Genomic DNA, 19,859 nt, shown 5'->3' on the forward strand with positions numbered 1-19,859 from the left:
GTCTGAAAATTATATATTATAAAATTTTCTTTTTATTCTTTTATCTGGATGTTTTTATATCTAAGTTTGCTCTGAATCTTTCTGTAATATTATCGTTCAGTAGGACCCGTAGGACCAGTGTAATGTCCGTAGTGTTAATTTATGTTAAATTCCGTTTAATTGTGAAACTCTTAGAATTAATGTTTCGCATGGTTTATTCCAGGTTTACCGTGATATTCAAATCAATCAGAGGAGTAGGAGATCTTGATTATGGTATATTTTCGAGAAACTTTGTCAGGATCAAGGATCAGATTCACAAAAATGTTTGCAAGAAAGATCTTGAAGTTAAAGCAAAAGTTTTAGAAGTATTCAGCGAGGAAAACTGGTCATCTATAAGTGAATCTGACCAAGAATATCATTCTGTGTTCGATTGCTTTGGGTGTGTAACTAATGACGAGTTTCGCCTAGTTTTGGTACATTTGGTCAACAAGAAAGACACTGCAGCAATGAAAAAGGCTGAGCGTATCGGAATGTTTCGAGCGGTGGAAGTTTTGGAAAAAGCTAAACAGAAAAAGAAGAAGCAAAAAGTGAAGAAGAAAATATCCAAAGAAGAAAGAGAGAAAATTATAAAGGAGGCAAAAGAAGATATTGAAAGACAGGATGCTGAAACGAGTGTTATAAGGTAGTTAGGTCTTGTCAGTTGTTTGGCAGTTAGACAGACATTTCTCTTTTCTGTTGTACCAAAATCTAGAGGAAATTCCAACACGGCTAGAAAAAATCTTTTGAGAAAGTTGAAAGTTGACCAATTAGCGATCTTAATACCTATATTTAAAAATATTATTTTAGGAGTTTAGGTGGCGTCACGTCAAGACGTAGGCGAAACGAACTGCGAAAATTAAAATCGATGGAGCCAATTGAAAAAGCCATTGAAAGAACGAAACAGGCAAAGAAGAAAATTGAAAACGGAGAAAAAAAAACCTCGTAATCCTGTTGGAAATTTGGATAATTACACTTGGGATCGCGAAAACTGTATTGCTGAGGTTTGTACGGCTAACTTCTTTTGTTGTATGTTAGAATGAATATACCAAGTTACTTTTTGAATACATTATCGGTATAAAATTAGTAGGCAATAGTTTTTAGCCGACGAATATTTCTTACTAATACCAAATGCCTTTAGATTAATACGATCATTTTTTCGTTTGAAACGAAATACTTTGGATACCAAATTTCGGGTTTATGTACTATTTTATGACAAAACTGAAGAAAGGTTAACCTTTGATGCAGGGTTGTTTATGGTTCGTTCTAGGTCAATTCTTTACCCGACGATACACCTCCTAACTACGAAGAGCTTGCTCGCGTTCACAATTTGGAACATAAAAATGGTATGTCTCAAATTATTCATGATTGTGTTCACGCCGTAATGTTTAACGGAAGCATTCCAGTTTATCAGAAATTCACTTGTTTACACTTTGCTAGCGTAGTCCGGAGGGACGCATATCCCGAAGAGAAGCTCATATAAGCTGGACGTAGCCTAAGAAACTACATTATTCAGATTACATACAGCTAACTAATAGAAAATTTTTTGAAAATTTCTTTGAAGGCAATGTTCCAGGTAACGGTGGCCAAAAGATAAAAGCACTCCTCAAGAAAAATGAAGTAAATTTGGAGAGATTTGAGACTGGATCAAAGAGAGAAATTATCCGACGTGCAAAGCGAAGGTACGTGTCGTTTTATGTAGATCATTTGTGTTTGGCGGGGACTTCGTTTAACAGAACATGAATTTTTGGTCACTCCTTTGAATTTAAGGTCCTTCCTAAAAGCATGATACAACATCCACTATTACTTTCTGCCTTGTTTTTAGAACTTTAGAGACTAACGTGTCAGTGCCAATGAAATTGAAATGACAGATAAAAAGCTAATGGAGGAGTTGAAAAATGAGGTAGAGAAGGTATCTTTTTTGCGGAACGTGCGTTTGAGCGCGCGCAGCGCGCTCAAACGCGCGTTCCGCATCCTTTGGCAAGATCTGCGTACGCGGGGCGTAAATTTGTATATGTTCGAGAAATGCTACCGATTTGGCTCACGAAAAAACACCGAGCAAAGTAGACTTTTCTTTATTTTATAAAATAAAAGAGTTTTTAAAATTATATCGAGTTTGACTATCCAATCAAGTGCGAGTTTTTGTGCTGTAAATTGTTTCATTTTTTCCCGCCGGTCCAAATTGTTAGATCCAACCCTCCAGTTTGTTATTTGTATACCGTCACAGACAAATCACAATTTTTTGAATGTTGAAAAGTATTTCAAGAAGAAAAGTGTATGCAGAAGTGTAACCATTTGAACATCACAAGATTTAGATAATTATTATTATTTTTGGCTCAAAGATATATACATATAATTTTGAAATGTTTATCCCCAGCCTTAATGTTGATAATATTAGAAACTTAATTGAGAGTGCCAGAAGAACTGTTGTTGGGAATTTTAGAAAACTTCCAAGAACAGTCTGGCCCAGGTATAGTTGTGTTCCCCAGATTTTAAGAACTGCTCGTAACCATGGCTTAAATGTTTTTTGTGTGAGTGAAACCCCCGGGGATGGTAATTGCTTTTATCACGCCATTGTAGAACAACTTAACGATCGTACAGATTTTGGTGATGTTTCAGCCTTAAGGTTACAGTATCCAAACCATCTTATCTTACGCCAGGCAGTCGTCAATTTTGTGCGGGATCAAAGTCGTCTAACTGTAGAGGAGTCTCCATACATTGTTGGATATAGAACTTTCTTTGAACAGGGGGCAATTGATATTCGCAGGGCTGAAGGGTTTTCTTGGGAGCAGCTTTTAACCCAGCAGTTGTGTGATACTGTGTACACCACAGAGGTCTTTATCAATGCTGCAGCTATCTTGCTTGGTAGAAATATATGCATCAATTCTGAAAGCTGCAGCGTAAATAATCCCCTAAAAGTTATGAGTTGTTTCCGTGATTCTCCTCATCTAGAATTTCATGTAGATATGCCGGTCAGCTCTTACTTTCTTTTGGCCGGAATTAACAATAATCATTTCCAATCATTATTACCTGGTGATGGGGGGATTTTAGCCAATTTTAACCAGCAAGAAACTGTTGACTTCTCGATTGAAAATGTAGAGATAATAAAAAAACGAGAGTCTGAAGGTATGAAAGATCAAACAGCTCCTCCCAGGAAGAAAAACAAAATTCAAAAACCTCCTCTAAAAAAGGTGTCTGTTGACCCTGAAATAGAAATACAGGCAAAGTGTACCCTTTATGGTTTAAAATATATTGAGCCTTCTGCTGAAGAGTCTGTTTCAGACAAGCGTAAAAGAAGAAAATCTCTTAGATGTAAGATAACAAGTGCAAAGAAAAAAAGCAATGTAGAAGAAGAACTTAAATTATTATGTGCTCGTGATGGTATCGCATACATTGCACCTTCTGATAATGAAACTGTTCGCGAGCGAAGAAATCGTAGAAATAGAATGAATCGTGTTATGAGAGAAAAATCTATTCATAATGCTGAAGAAAGGTCTGACAGTAACAACAGTTGTCTACATTCAAATCCTAGGGTTGTTGAAGCAGCAGAATCTGTTCATAATGCTGAAGAAAGACCTCTCAGTAATAACAGTTGTTTACATTCTAATCCTAGGGTAGTTGAAGCAGCGAGCATTTTTGAGGAAGGGGAGTTAAAACACAACATCGATCGATGTAAAATTTGTAATGAAGTTAGACCTGTTTTTCATGAAACTGTTCATGTTGAGCCTGAATTGAACAACAATGATTTGTTTTCCCCAGCTTCATGGTCAGTAGGGGAGGATGGTAAGTGCATTAGATGTCGCCAAGAAGAAAAAAATAATCGTAAAAGAAAAAATCCACCTGCCGCCCCCAAATTTTCTGGTATTTTTTCCATGCACGGGAATGATGATAGTAGTAGTCATGGAGATGGGACATTACATAATAATATGCATTTTGAAGAAATTCCCCCATACCTGAAAAATCTGAGTATTCTGGAAACGGCCATGATTTCAAAAATCAACATAATAACTAATATTACCATCCTTAAATACGGCATGCTGAAAGGACGCGGCCATTCTATTGCAGTTCCACATGACATGAAAATTGCAAAGACTTTGCCAAGCCTCCCCCAAGAAGTAGGAATTATATTGGTTCGAAAGAAAGGCGAGAATGGGGAAGTTTTGAAAGACTTTATTGTCAAACGAGATAATGTTGAACAGGCTTTGAAAGGGCTCGTCTTTGGTTTTCCACATGGTGGAATGGGTACTGCCTTTCCTAGTTCTAAAGTTTATGATGGACCAGATCATATTAACACACCTTTAAAAGGCAGGTTTTTTCTATGGCTTCCCAACCCTTTTTATTTTGATGTTATAATTGACCATGTAAGATTAGAGAATTTGCCTAATGATGGCCGACAAATTTGTCCAGGTGTTCCAAATCTTGAATACAAAACAAAGGTTCCCAACTTGAATAAGAATTTATCTGAAGGTCAACCAGGATCCTCAGATTTGGAAAATACACATTCAGGTGTTGTCTCACCACTTGAACCTAATGATGTTGATAAGAATCTTGAGAAACTTTTACAGAAAATTGTTGATGATGAAGAGACTGTACAAGATCTTGTACGCCTTCAAAGAGTTGGGGTGGCAGAAATAACAAGTGAAAAACGTGAACTTGTGCCTGAAAGGAAAACATGTGGTTTTTTTGCAATGGCTTTTCCAACAATATTTATCAATGGTTCAGCAGACATCACCATTCCTCAACTAACAACCCCTGATTATCAAGAGTGGGTGGATCATATTTACCACTGCGGTGACAACCGTGTGAGCTCCCATCCAACACTTCGATTTTTTCTTTTAAATCTTGGCCTAAGGGAAAGGGCTTTAAACCAAGGTTCATTTATTGTTGCACAACAACTTCATGACGCACATCTTTCTGTTGAAGAATTACGTGAAAATTTAGAGAATAATGATACTTCTGTACCAAGAAAATTGATAAGTGTTGGTGCTAAGTTTGCTAATAGTGATCCATATTGGCGAGACAGGAAAATTGAACTTGACAACCTTGCTTTGTTTAGAAAGATTGGATATGGGGACCTTCCAGCCTACTTTGACACAAACTCTATGGCTGAATACCACTGGGATCCCCTTAAGCAATTGCTTGCCAAGTATGAATCTGTTGTTAAAGGGGTACCCGTCGAAACTGTCCTCGAGTGCATTAATAATGATTTTCATACCATCGTAAATTAGTTTTGTCGAATCTCCATATTGTCACCAAATACTTTGAGAGGAGGACCCTTAATTATTACAAAACTGTCGGGAAAGAACTATTTCAAACATCTGACATGTGGATTAGATATGAGTTTGCAAAAGGTCGTGGTGAGATTCATAGTCACGCTATTGTTTTTAGTGAATCGCACGCAAAGAAAATAGAAAATGCAATGGCTCTGATTACCGATGATGGAAAAGGTAATGTAAATACATCTGATGCAGCATTTGAACTTCATAGTTTACTTCAGACTGATTTACAAAATACAGAAGATTTTCACTCTCCTAATTTTGTATCTATGCACCCTGCAGGTGGCCATGAAGAAATTGACGAGAATGGCAAAAGGGTATGGATCCCCAACAAATCTGAATGGCCCAAACCTGATGGAGATTATGAACCTCCAGATTATAATCCTTTGTCAGAAAAACTCTCTGACCACTCAAGCCAAGAATCCATGAGAGATTTTCATATTGCTTTGACAAATAAGGTGGGCTTGCATAAGTGTAATAATACTTGCTTAAATGTGAAGTCTGATGGTGCTAAAACAAAATATTGTCGTTTCCATTTTGGTAAGTTTGATATCGAAAATAGAACTTCAGAAGGAAAAGAAACTCATCCTTTCCATTCACTAATAACACCAGGAGAACATCCACGTTTTGAAGGCAACAGAGATCATTCTTTTCTGATATCTCATGTCAAAACACGACTGTTAACATGGTTAGCCAACTCAGACACGCAAGCCATCATTGATCAAGACTTAATGGCTCTGTTGAGATACATCACTCAGTATGCTTGCAAGGGTGCCAAATCTACAGACGATTTCATTCGTCTATATAAACATTTATTAGATGTTAATAGTGATGTTGCATCTGTAAGAAGTATTGCCCAACAGTTAATTTTAAAAATTATTGGATTGATTGATATGCCAGCAGCTGCTGTTGATTTTCTGAATTGTGGGGGTCGTTTGTTTCATTGCACTCGACAGTTCAGGAGAATTGGTCTTAGTGGTTTTCGTGCAATAAATTCAAGTTTTCCGATGGGGATGCAACAAAAGAAACACCTCTAGAAAAGTTTTTGAGTGAAAAACGTCGAACACGTTATCCTAATATGACTTTGTATAATTGGGCTCAAATTTGCGTTTGCACCCCTAAGTGTGCCAAAAACCATGTTCCTGTTTTTACTGGGATTCCGACTCTTCCCATATGGCCACTAGAAGAGGATTATTGTAAGGGTCAATTAATGATTCACTCGTTGGGAACATGGGAAAATGTAAATGACCTTAAGAACGGGAAAGACTCATTTTTAGAATCATTCATGGAGTTTTTAGAAAGTGACCTATGTCCTATGATTGTGAAAGAACTTGTCAAAAAAGCAAAATCAGAGCATGACAAAAAGCTAGAAAGGGATCGTCAAAGAGCAAAAAAGAGGAAAAACCTTGATGTTGATGATAGCTCTATTGACCACGAATCTGGATCTGAAGATGAGTTTGAGAATGAAATCAGAAATGAACATGAATTTTTAAGATACTTGGCTGAAAATAGACCCCAAGATTTTGAAGATTTGAATGCTTTTAGAGATCTGCCTGATGGTGGAGAAGGTTTTGATTGGCATCAGTATGCAATTGAATCTTTTGGAGGTGGTTGGCCTGATAATGCTTCAGATTGGCTAGAAAACATCTCAAAGGTGGCAGCTGCACAGCAACAGGCTCAAAATCAGAATTGTGATTTGCCACCAAATATTGATTTATTGAAGGCTAATGCTCTTCAAAGAGTAATAGCTATTAACATTCTTAATATTATGTCTGTTGTGAATAATGAACACCAAAATAAAGTGCGTCTCTTAGTGCAGGGGACGGCTGGAAGTGGTAAAACATTTACAATTGTTGCCTTGACCTATTTGTCGCGAAGAATTTGCAATCGAAACAATGCTGTAATGAATTTAGCACCTACTGGAGCAGCATCTATTCTCCTACCCTTAGGACGAACTGTTCACTCAACAACAAGCATCCCAAGAGTGAAGAAAAAAGAATCCAAAACATTGCAGTTAACTGATAAGCCATTGAATAGCATATCTCTCACTGCCTTACGTGAACTAACTGGTAGCACTCTGGAAGGTAATTCTATGAAATTGATGACCTTGAATTTAGATGAAAGAGGTATGTATAGTCATCGTATGTTAGCATGGTGTAGTCAACGTTTTAAGGAGGCAACATGTGATTTTTTCAACAACTTTGGTGCAATACCAACTGTCAATTTTTTTGGAGATTTAGGGCAGCTAGGTCCAGTTGATTCTCATGATTTGCATGTTGAGCCATTATCCTCAGACGCCCCAGATAAGCTTGCCGGTTATGGAATCTATCGTACATTTTCACATTGTATTCTGTTAAATGAAACTATGCGACAAGGCCCAGATCAGTTGTCTTTTTTGGAAATGTTGCTGAGAATCAGAGAGGGTAAACTCAATTTGAATGACTGGAAGACAATAAATTCAAGATATGAAGGTGAGCTTCCTGAAAGTGCCAAAGAGGGATTTAGATCAGACACATGTTTGACCGTTATGGAAACGTGGCAAGAGGTAAATGTTGAGAACCACAACAAACTAGCTGATTTGGGGATCCCTGTTGCTACTATACCAAGCAAAGGAAAAGGACGTCATCACACTCAATCTGTTAATCAGATGGGTCAAATTCCTGCAACCTCTCACATTGCTGTTGGAAGTCGTGTGCTTTTGACTAAAAATCAGCTCAGCTTAACACCTCTTGGATTGAATAATGGAGCAATTGGGAAAGTGATTGCAATATTATATGCTGAGGGAGAAGCACCTCCATCATTTCCAGAAGCAGTTGTTGTAGATTTCCAAGATACAAAGGCCCAAGCTGGCTTCCAGAACACCCAACATGGGTTCCTATACCTGTCAATGAAGCACGTTGTGATACTAACTGTTGCTCTAGAAGGGGGTTGCCCTTGATGCCTGGTTATTGTATACCTATATCAAAAAGCCAAGGTATGACAATAGGTCCTAATGAGCCATGTACTCATATTCGGATAAAGTTAAATAAAGAGATTTTTATGGAGAAGCTTAACCTTGGCATAACTTATACAGCCCTCAGTAGGGCATCTAAACTAGAAAATGTTGCTTTGGTCGAAAAAGTGCCATATGATAGGCTAAATTATATCAATAATCATCCATGGATGCCACGAAGAAGGGAAGAAGAAGAAAGATTGAAAATTTTGAGTGACGAGACTCTTCAAACATTTGGCCATTACAGCGATTTGAATACCTACAGAGAACTATTATGTGGTGAATTTGATCGCTTTGTCAATGATGGTCTAACATGTTTTCAAGACCATTGATCACATTGCCTCAACATCGTTTCAGGGCATCGTAATGCTTTTTTTATGCGATTGTTAAATTTTCTGCTTAGCATAGAAAGGCGTTTTCAATTACATGTTTTATAAATAAGACTGATAAAACCTTAAAAAATTAAGACAACAATATTATAACTTAATTTACTCTGCATTGAAACAGACCTTTTGACAATGCATGACATTTTCAAATGTTACTGTCATGAATGGAACAGCAGCTCAAAGATAGAATTCTGAGTATCTCAATCAAGGAACTATTAAAACAATTAAACATGGGAAAATGAAGGCTCTAAATCAACTCAAACAAACGGTAATTCGGCAGTATTTTGAAGGATAAGAATCATCTAAGCTCAATTTTTCTTCTTTTGGAAAGGAACTGTTAAAACATGTAATTGAATTTGTCTCACTATCATTAGTTTAAATCAAGGCTGTTCTGTCTGTCAAGCTGCAAATGACTTTAAGTTGATGATTGATGGATGTTGATAGTTGTTTCCATCAAAGGTGGATGTTGATAGTTGTTTCCACCCTCTGGTGACATGTTGATAGTTGTTTGTCACATACAGAGATAATACCTATGAATGTTGATAGCTGTTTTCATAGTGGTATCGCTAGTCTATACCACCCTGAAACATGTTGATAGTTGTTTGTTTCAGGGGTACATCAGCTTATCCACTCTTGTCCCTTTGATCCAGTAAGTGTGGAAAACTCAGTGGGGTGGGGCTCGAAATATCTAAGTTTGATTTAGACGCAATAATCTTTCTAGAAGTGAACAAGTGTTCAATAGAATATTTTCATCTAAGTTGATCCCACCAAGGTTTGAGAGATAAATTTGAAACACACGTAGCTTCAATAAAATATCCTGGCATTTTCTTTGGTAGCATCTAAAAGCGAACCAATTTTGTCCCTCTTTAATGCGAATTGTCTACCTGGGTACATAAATATGTTTTGTGGGGTGAATTTCATCACAAAGATCGTCACAGCAGGAGGTTTCTTACTGGATCATAGAGACAGGGTATCCAAGTCAAAAACAGCTAAACAGTCTTGTACCCTAAAAATCGTTTCGTTGTAGTTATATTTTAATTTTAGGGTGGGATGCAAATCCTATGGCTTCACCTTCACGTGGTGCATCCTGTTCCACATTTTCAAAGCATTCAAATTTATGCATTGTAAATGTCAACTAAAAGCCAAGGTTATCCAAAGGGAGATAAAGACTTTCTTAGAAAACCTTTAGCTTTCAAATCTTTCGCCTTTCGTGCCGATGATTATTTTATCTCCTTTTGGATATGATGAATCGGGTTTGTACCGTATTGTCAGTAAATCTTTTTTCTTTTTAGTGTACAAGGTTAAAGAAAAAACAATGAATAACGACATTGTGGACATGGTGGAAAATGATTTAAATGATTCGTTTTCGGCTGAACTGGCAGCCGAAGAAGAAAGGGAGAGTGGTAAAAAGTCTGAAAGAGAGAAAAATCAACAGAAAAATAGTGATAAAATTATTAATTTTAAACAGTACAAGAAAATGAGAAGAATTAATGGCGGCCCAAGATCGTACTCTTCATTCAAGTTTTGGAGTAATAACGGCGGTGAAGATATGGAGGGGTTCCTGGATTCATGGAAGGATAAGGATAAGAGGAAGTCAGAGAGAAGAGAACTGGAAAGAAAGACTAAAAGGATAGAAAGAACCAAACAAGTGACTTTGCAGAAAGTTTTTAATGTTCATCTTTATGGTGAAAACTCTGTAGGTGTTCATTTGTTATGACAAACATTAAATTAAAATACATCGTTGTTTTAGATTGGCACTCTGTCACAGTTTTTCCCATAAATTCACCTTAAATTTAAATTATTCAATCAATAAATTTAATTAATTAATTTAATTTGAACTCAGTATTTTGAACTTAGTATTTTGATGTTATGAAAACATTTTTTGACAGAATTCTCCATTTGAGCTGCGGTAATGTAATTAAAGTTCGAATTGTTTGAGTAAGCAAAAGTTTTTTTGAAATTGTCGTGTTCAGAAGAGGAGGTTTATGAGATTTTAATATAATTATAGTTCAGGTCCTGTGATGGTTTAATCATCTCAAGTTTTCTTGTTAGCTTAGCATAACTTTGAAGATATCTTTAATACAGTTTCTAACTAAGACACTTTAGTTAATTTGAATCAGCATAGAATTTATTAATTTAAACCTGAAAATGTATAGTTTATCGTTATTAAAGTTTATTGTTATTATATGCGAATGTAATTTGCCTATTGTTGAATTGAGGATTTGTAAACTTTTATACAAAAATTGTATTAATTATTTCCAAAATGTTAGCATCTTTTCCTTCCTCATTTTGGTGAACTTCGCTCTTACGCAACCCATTTTGAATTAGATTCGGTCGTTCAATTTGTCTTTTGTCTTTTAGAACACTTCAGGTATAATAGAATGACAAACAAAATTGACCATTATAACATGCATCAAGTCAACGTGTTCCAACAAAGTCACTTTAGAACCTATTTAAAAGTAAGTCCATTTCAATTCATATTTAGCTTTGTAATACAATTCTCTATCACTGACAAACTTGCATATAAAAAATGATTATTTTAAACGTCTTCATTGCTGACTTAAATGAAAGAGGTGTTAGCCAAAATTTGGATTTTAGATTTTAGATTAATACATGCGAAAATTAATCCACTTAAAAGGTATTTGTTTTCCATTACAGAGAACGGCAGTTTGAGCCTGATTGAATGCTCCGACAAGTATCTTTCTTCCTTTTCGTGCAACACAAACTAATTTAATGGTGGTAAGTTAACATTTTTCAAATAGATGTTATTTGTCAAATAACAATAGGTTATTACAGACTGATTCTAAATAATACAACAAAAGACTGCCAAAATGTGCTCTTCAGACTGTCTAGGAGAAACAATTTTTTCCCAATTCTGTGATATTTTAATAAGACTCTTAAAATTAATATTTTGTTCTCTCTCTTCTCATGTAGAGTGTAGGTCGTGCAATTGTTCGAAAACGATACGGAATTTCCATGCATCAATAATGAAATGTAGTTTTGTTACCTATTTTTTGTTTGTAATATAAATGTATTATTGTATACAAATTAAAGAAACATAACAATCATTAAAATAATCACTTTAAATTGTGCTCATGAAAATTTCTATATTTTTGAAGGGACAAAATCGTTACATTTTTAAAATTTACAACTAAATAAATACAAGCCTGGTCTAGATGACTAGGGAATCGTTTTCTGTTGACATTTAAAACACTTGATAATTTTCGTACGACGGTTAAACTTAGGCTGAATGTATGATAAGAGGCTAAGATTTCGCTTCGTCCCACCTACGAGTTGTTATTTCCGAGTCCTTTAAGTGACTGAGCTTTTTGACCCGATCTATAGAAGACATAGACAGTGTAGAGATGTACACAATATTGATGTAATGGGATCATTGTTGGTTACTATTTTCCATTGAGGAGTTAGCCCCCTTAAAGGTCATCAAGATGCCTGAATTCTTTGCATTGGCATCCTCTGAAACCCCCAGGGGCACTCAAGGCTAATGACCTACTGACGTGCGGCCCTTTTGAGGGTCCTTTTTCTAAACTTCCCAAAGCGTAGAGTGGAAACGAGGAAAAGGGGGAAAAAGTGCACTTTAAAGTCGGTATTTTGCCTTAAAGTGGTCAAAAATTTAGCCGTAATGCACCGATTTTTCGCCCAATTATTCTTTTCATTGTAAGGGTCTGATTTTAAAGGCCTAATTTTGGGTCACACAATAGACCTTTCCCTTTGTTTTGATATGAGTGCCCCGATCCAAAACCAAGAATTTTGACACCATTACCAGTCCCCTCAAAAGTCGATGATAGGTGATTTTCTTGTGGGGTCACTGATAATTTTTTTATGATTCTTCGCTTTGCGAAAACAGAACGCTCTTTCCGCAAGCCCTTTTATGTTGATTGAATATTTTTCATTTATTGTATTTCGATATTTTAATCAGATATTATTTATCAAACTCAAACTATTAATTTCGTAATATTAACTTTTAGGGGAAATATACGTTTGGCGAGTTGATTGTTCCGCAGGAGTATGAAAAATTGGTTTTAAACGGCACAGATGTGACAATTAAAAAATTCAAAACATCAGGTAATATTGGATTAAGTAAATATAAATATCGCAGCATCAGACCTTTCATCTCGTTTTCTGGGTACACATTCTTTTTTATAAGCAACCAGGTTGTTAAGGCTCGAGGACTCAATTTGCCAATTTTGTTTGACTATCTCGTAAAGTAAAAGCTTTTTAGATAATCTAACTATTCATTTACATTTCACCAGGGAGAAAATTCACCATCAGCCAGGTTCGTGAAAAGCTCACAAAAAGGACAGCTAGATTCATGAGACTACATGACGCTGAATTTTACATTTCTGCAACAAGAGAGCAACTTGAAAACGAATTTAACAGGAAGGCAGAAGAATTTGATCAGTACAAAACTGTTGAAGAATTATCGTCACTACTTAAAAATCTACATAGACAAAGATTCTTGGCATGTTGGCATGACGGTTCCACGATTTGTAATGCATCGCACTTACTCATCATGTTTAGTATTATCTACGATACAGCTATTTTCTTCACTGACGAAGAATATTTCGCCGCATCAGGTAATTAATACACTTAATAGCAAATAACAAATTAAAACTATACAGTATGTACTACAAATTGAAAGAAAAAATACTTGTTTTATCCCATCTACCTTAATGTCAGAAATTTTCACGACCAGAAAAATTCGCGAGTCAGGCCATTCGAGAAATTTCCTGTAGTTTGATGGAGTTTGGTTTCGCGAATCAGCAGCATTGATCTATTTCATAGGAGTTAATTTTCGCGAAATTGGATTTACTAACAAAAAATGCTGAAAGTAAACTGAAAAGCACGTTTTTAGGTTCCATTTAGTAAAAAATTACCAAAAAGCTTTTTCTTTTTTAAGGAATGAAGACCTCTGTACAAATTTACGTGGAAAGACCCGAGTTATACCTCTTAGGGAGAACGAAGTCAACCACGGAGCACCAGCTGCATTATAGCCACCTACGCCTGAAGGATATCATCGAACTCTACGACGCCGATATCCCTTGATGGTAAAGAGATCCGAGACAGAATGAGATTTTTAAAAGGTATTATACACTTCCGTTGAAAAGTGTCCTCTTCTACTACTGCTATATTCCAAGCTCACGAACATTTTATTTAAAAAACGCTTTAACTTGTGTACATAATTTCACTGTTCAAAAAGTTTTTAATTAATAACATTTTCCATTTAACAAGGTGATGCCCCTGTCTGTCAATTGGAGGCAGGGAATCAAAATGGAGGAGACTTTCCTTGTTGGGCCTGTGATGTCGACGCCAACAGAATGTCAGATCAAATTTACGTCGCTAATTGTCCAAGAAAAACCCTTAAATCTACGATAGAAAGATTAACAGCAACAACGTAAATAAAGATTTATGCTATTTGAAAGATTTTCATGAAACATTGTATTCGTTTCCATAAATTGTTGCATAAACAGTTTTCCTTAACCTCACTACCCCAACTACCTCTAACTTCTCTTACATTAGGGAGTATCTTTTCGAGAAACCTTCTCTCGGGTACTTAATAAACGGGGGTAGCCCCCCCCCCCCCCGGGGCTTATTAGGTACCCGAGAGTAAGAGCATTTCCACTCTTCCTTTTTAGCTACGGTAAACAATGTGTGATCGAAGGATCAACAAGCATCCTTAAAGGGATACCAAAAGTTGAAATAACTGAAGAATTACGATTACGAGGAGAGAGTAAACAAGAGTATAAAATGTCTCAAACGATAAAAACACTGCTGGACAAGTTGAAAAAGAAAATGGCTGGCACTGTTCGACTTCCTGCTCTGTTTTTCGAAGACCCAAAACTGTCTCCAGGTTCAAAAATTGTTCTTATTTTAAAATGTAAAATTATTGCTTAAAGATTTCCTTTAAAAAAATACTAGTTCTAGTTTACACAAATTCCATGGTTATCTAGTATTCTCTTTTCAAGTAAGTTGAAAAGAGATATAATAGAAACCGTCATAATCTATTTCAGAGGAATGTCATCTTGAAAACTACGAAATCTTAGCTGTCGAACCACTTCACACAACGCTTGGTCACTTGAAAAACGTGTACGAGTTGCTTCCAAGTAATTTGGAAAAGGATGACAAAGACGCGTTCGAAATCACAAAAGATGCATCATTCTCACTCAAAGAAGCAAAACGTGGAGTCGATTATCGGAAATCTCTCGTTGATTGTACTGTGGCATTGAAAAACAAAATCAAGTTTCTGTGAAATCCAGGAAATCTTATACTCCAAAGAATCAAAGCGGTCACCAATCAAGGTTTTGCGTTTGTTCAACGTTGTGTTCATGACCAGAATGACGTCAAAGCAGCACTTGGATCCGTCCAAGAAGAAAAAGATGACGAGCAGGAGGATTGAGGGCCAATACTTTCATGCCATGATGGACCATGCCGCAAAACAACAGCGCATCATGTCACTGGCATCAGCCAACACTGAAGATGAAGAAAGGGCTTTCAACTATCTTAAAGTCGCGGCCAAACTTGCGTCCAATCACCATCCTGATAATGTCATCCAAACTTGTTTCATCAGGCTTCAAGTTCACGGAGAATATGTCGACGCCACAGCCTACAACAAAGAATGTGAAAGCCTGAAAATTGTTCAAAAGAATGCGGAGAAACTTCCAGCAATTGAGGACACCCTCGTTCCTTTTGAGATGCTGGAAGAAAAACCCTTTGAATGGGAAGCGCATCTAGAAAGCATCGCAGACTTCCTGAGTATTCACGGCGTGTGGGAAGAAGTATTTCAGGGAATTCTATTTCATGATGTTACAGGGCAATTTCATAAATCACTTCATCACTTCCGAACGTGGAAACTTGACACAGAGCTGAGATACGTTTTAGATTGTTGGAAAACTCTGGATCCAAAAATGATTCCAGCATTTGTGCTGAAGAATGAAGACGGAAAGAGAACAGTCCTAGACACACTCAATCGGAAAAACCCATTCCAAATGAAGTTATTTCGCTCTTTTTAGTACTAAACACTGAATTTGAAACACACTGTTACTTTTTGTTGATCTATGTCGATTTGCCGACCTTTCGTACTGACTGACCGTCCCCAGTCGAAAGCGATGTTTTCCAATACTAGATTAGTCGTGGGGAAAAGATTCATATCTTCCCGTAATCATTCTCTCATTATCTGTTATAAATACATTACAGATACAAAACCAAAATACCTTAAGGTAAGAAATTTTGACGAATGAGCCTGCTCGCCAATTGTGGCGCAATTTGGGGAATGTATTTTGACGAATTAATAAAATTTATAAATTTGGTGAGAATTAATTTCGACGAACGACCCATTTTATTTTAGGATAAATAGAAACTAAAGCAAACTGAAATTAAAATTCGGCGAGGATTTTGACGAATGACGTATACATTTAAATTTGGCGGGAAGAGATGTTGGCGAATTTTTTAGGCAATTCTACAAAATTTCTTTCCACCAAAATTTCTTCCCTTAAGGCATTCATAATCAAACTTGAAAAATCTCTACCTTCATGATAACCTTTGCATTATAGAATCAATCACTTAACCAAACGCCATTGCTCGAAGACATCATGAATGTCGATATTGATGCTGAAAGCATTTGGTAACCTAGAAATCAATGGTAAATAAAATTTTAAAATATAATGAAAAAAAGGCTCATCCCCTATCATCTATTCTGGTTTACTGTCGCATGGATTAGGAAAAGTATCTACTTTAATTTTTAGTAATAATTTTTAAGGAATAGTATCTAATCAGTTTATATTGTTATATCTAGATTGCTCAGCAATAAGCCTGGAACCACAAGAGGATGAAACATTGGCCATGCCACTCATGAAGACCCCTTCTAAAAGAACGTCGCAAAATCTAGGTACTGTATATATGTTTATTATAAAACCTTTTTCAGTGTCTAGGGATAATCAAAATACACAAACAAATCAAATCAGCACTTTTTTTAAAACTCTTATCAAAAGTTTTCTAAAAATAATTTTCACAAAACTCTTATCAAAAGTTTTCTAAAAATAATTTTCACTTTCTCTCTTGAATCTAGATTCAGCATCATCAATGACGGCAATCATTAGCTGTCCCTCAAGAAAGCGCACTCGATGTACGGAGAGTACTTTAACTTTCAATGTTTGTGTTTGAATGTTTTAAATTGTACTTTAAACATAGAATAGGACCGTCAATCTTCTAAAATTAAACCAACAACTTTTTCAGATTCATCAAGCACAACAACAACAAGCACTTTGGAAGCAAGAACTTTGGATATATCCTATCAATCTTCCAGTAAAGGTAACATTTTGTTTCTAACTCCTTACTTAGGTACTCAGGAGGTTTAAGCAGTATGAGAACTAACTGGTTTTAAACTCTTTCAAAAAGACTATCACATTACGCAGACTCTATTTCTTACTGGAATATCCATCTTCTTCAATAAACTTATAAACTTGCTTTGTTTAGACTCGTCAAGCACAGCAACAGCAAGCATTGCGGAAGCAAGAACAGATACATCCTGTCCATCTTCCAGTAACGGTAAAAAATTTTTTTAGGAGATCAATAGTAAGACAGTGGTTTACTACCTTGGTGGTAGAGCAAAAAAAATGAAAAATCTTTTACTACCCGCGGGTAAAATACCAGAAAAGGTGAAACAAATTTTAGCTATTTTTTTCAACTTTTTTAATTTTTGGGATGACTTTTCTGGAAAAATCTGAAAAGTTTCATAATTTAAAAAAAATTCTGTTGTCAAGTTGTTTGCTTCAAACAGAAAAATCTTGCAATTTTTTGTCAATATAAAAAAGACGTTTTAATTATAAGGGCAAAACTTTTGCACTGAGTGAAAAATGTGTCACAAAAATAACGATTATTTAGTTTTTTTCGTAAAATCAGTCCCAGAATGTCCCAAAACTTTTTACTATCTGGGTAGTAAAATACCTCTTCCAAGAATTTGGGTGACACTAAATGACACATAAAGGATACTGATTGACCTAATAATGAAAAGTTCTGTTTGGTTTTAGATACTTCAACTCCTGTTGCCATGTCAACCCCCCTGCTTAAACGAAAAAGAAACCAAGCTAAAGGTACGCCCTCTCTGTCTCGCTCTCTCTCTCTCTGTCTCTCTCAAAGCATTGCTTGGTAAGAATAAATTATACACATTACATTAATATAGAAACTTTAGCCTAGGCCATAACACTGCATAACATATTAAAGTCGAAAAAGAAATCGATGTTCGATCTCTTTCCTCTTAGAACAAAAGGATGTCAAAACGACCTACAGAAAAGTGGAAACAAAAACCTCTGTAGTATTGAAAAAGGTACTGGGCGACGACAGTTTGATACAAGAGTATTGTAAAGAGAGAAATCTCTTTAAGTTATCTGGAGCGAAAGGAGCAGCACCACACTCAAAATACTTGCTGCTCAGTTGGAAGTCAAGCTGTCCAACAAGTATGGTGAAGCTAAATCAAAATTAGAAGAAATTGAAAAAGAGACATTTGAACAACCGTCCACTATATTGTGTACTAGACCAAAAGAGGACGTTGTTTATCAAGAAATTCTTGACAAATTAACTGTATTTGAGAAATTACGTGGGCAATTTAATTTTTGATTTTTTTTCCAATATCTAGTAAATTATTCTTCAATATTTTTTATCTTTATTTTAAAATTAATTTATTCTTCAATCAAACAAGTTTCATAACAAAAATAGTCTGCAAAAAGAAGGGAACATTATTAAGTAGAAAAAGATGCTTCCTTGGTAGGAATTTAATTTTGCAATTAGGGAGACAGTAATTTGGGAATTCAATTTTCCAACTGAAAGATTTTCTCCTTGCTTTGGTCTGGTTTAGCAAATTTTCAAATATGAAACCAATATTGAACTCTCTCATAACATAAATTCTCAATCCATCACATTGAAAATGTATGAATGAAAATATTAGGCAAATACCCCCAAATAGATGGCTTTAGAATTATGAAATTTATTTATAATTTTCAATTTTCAATTATTTCTTATACTGCATTCAAATTTATCACTGAATACAGTGAAATCAATTTCACATTTTAAACATAATTTTATATTAACATTCCTAATTGTTCCTTAATTTATGGTATAGCTTGCTTTTTGTCAACGCATTTTTACATTGTAAATTTCTAATTTAAAAATTCAAGAAACATTTCAATAAAGTTCAGTAACAAAAATAATTTCTTTTAAATCACTTACTTACTTACGATATTCGTCGAATAGTAGGGGTCAGAATACATGTGAAATAAGTCCCGTTCGATTTTTCTGATAAAAGCACTTTCTCAACGGATTTGAGATATTTGACCGTAGAAGAACCCAAAAAAATAGAGTGGCAATTTTTTAAATGTCGTTTTGGGTATTTTGCAGACCAGAATGGAAACGCCCTAAAAATCACTTATTGCGAAGCGAATATACATGAGCGAAGCAGTTTTGCTATAGTGTGTGCGTACCTTTAAACTCTATATACCAGGGGAGCGCAGAAGGAAAATGAAAATTTAGTAGTTAATTAAGTATTTTGTTCAAGGTTGTGTTTCTCGTCCAAATATAGGTATCAATCTCGGTTTGGTAGATGGTTTCGTTAATAAAGTTGATCTTTACGGCACCGAAATTGTCCGAGTTAGGGCTTTTTACCAAAAGAGACATTTCGTCGTTTCCGTATATTTTGCATCTCTTCCTTCACCTATGAGACAGCTGATTGGTTGATATTTTCGTACTATCAGATAACTGATTGGTTGATATTTTCGTTGTTATGGTTTTGATCTTTTAATTTTTATTTATCGAAACCATTTTGTGAATTTTTTATTCGAAGAATATTTACTGGAAGAATTTTATCGACCTGGAAGCTTTTGGAAATCTCTACCAACACTAGCTACCAGTTTAGTGAATTTATTGCTCTGCTGTGGCGATTATCATTTGGAAAAATCATATAATCAGTTTTATCCACCATAACATTTTGGATTCAACAAAACACAACACATAACTTTGTGCACCAACAGGGAAGTATATATTTGTTGACTTTTTCCTCACTTTTAGCAGTGGGAAGGAAATTGCACTCCACCTTTTACAGTCATAGTTTTCATTTCAGAAATTTTTCTTGACACAAGAGTTAAATTTCCCCAGCATCCGGTCTGTCTGTAACTATCTGATCTG

The 19,859-nt window shown here is 35.6% G+C and overlaps 1 long non-coding RNA gene across 1 annotated transcript; it reads left to right on the top strand.

Annotated features, from left to right (window-relative positions):
* Window positions 1-11,034: 11,034 nt before the first annotated feature.
* On the top strand, window positions 11,035-11,731 carry LOC136803660 (uncharacterized). Its single transcript, XR_010846184.1, has 3 exons — window positions 11,035-11,128; window positions 11,328-11,408; window positions 11,604-11,731. It is a non-coding gene; the product is annotated as an uncharacterized lncRNA (long non-coding RNA).
* The last annotated feature ends 8,128 nt before the right edge of the window (window positions 11,732-19,859 follow it).

This window comes from Clytia hemisphaerica, unplaced genomic scaffold, assembly GCF_902728285.1.
Source record: "Clytia hemisphaerica strain Z4C2 unplaced genomic scaffold, Clytia hemisphaerica genome assembly, whole genome shotgun sequence".
NCBI lineage: Eukaryota > Metazoa > Cnidaria > Hydrozoa > Leptothecata > Clytiidae > Clytia > Clytia hemisphaerica.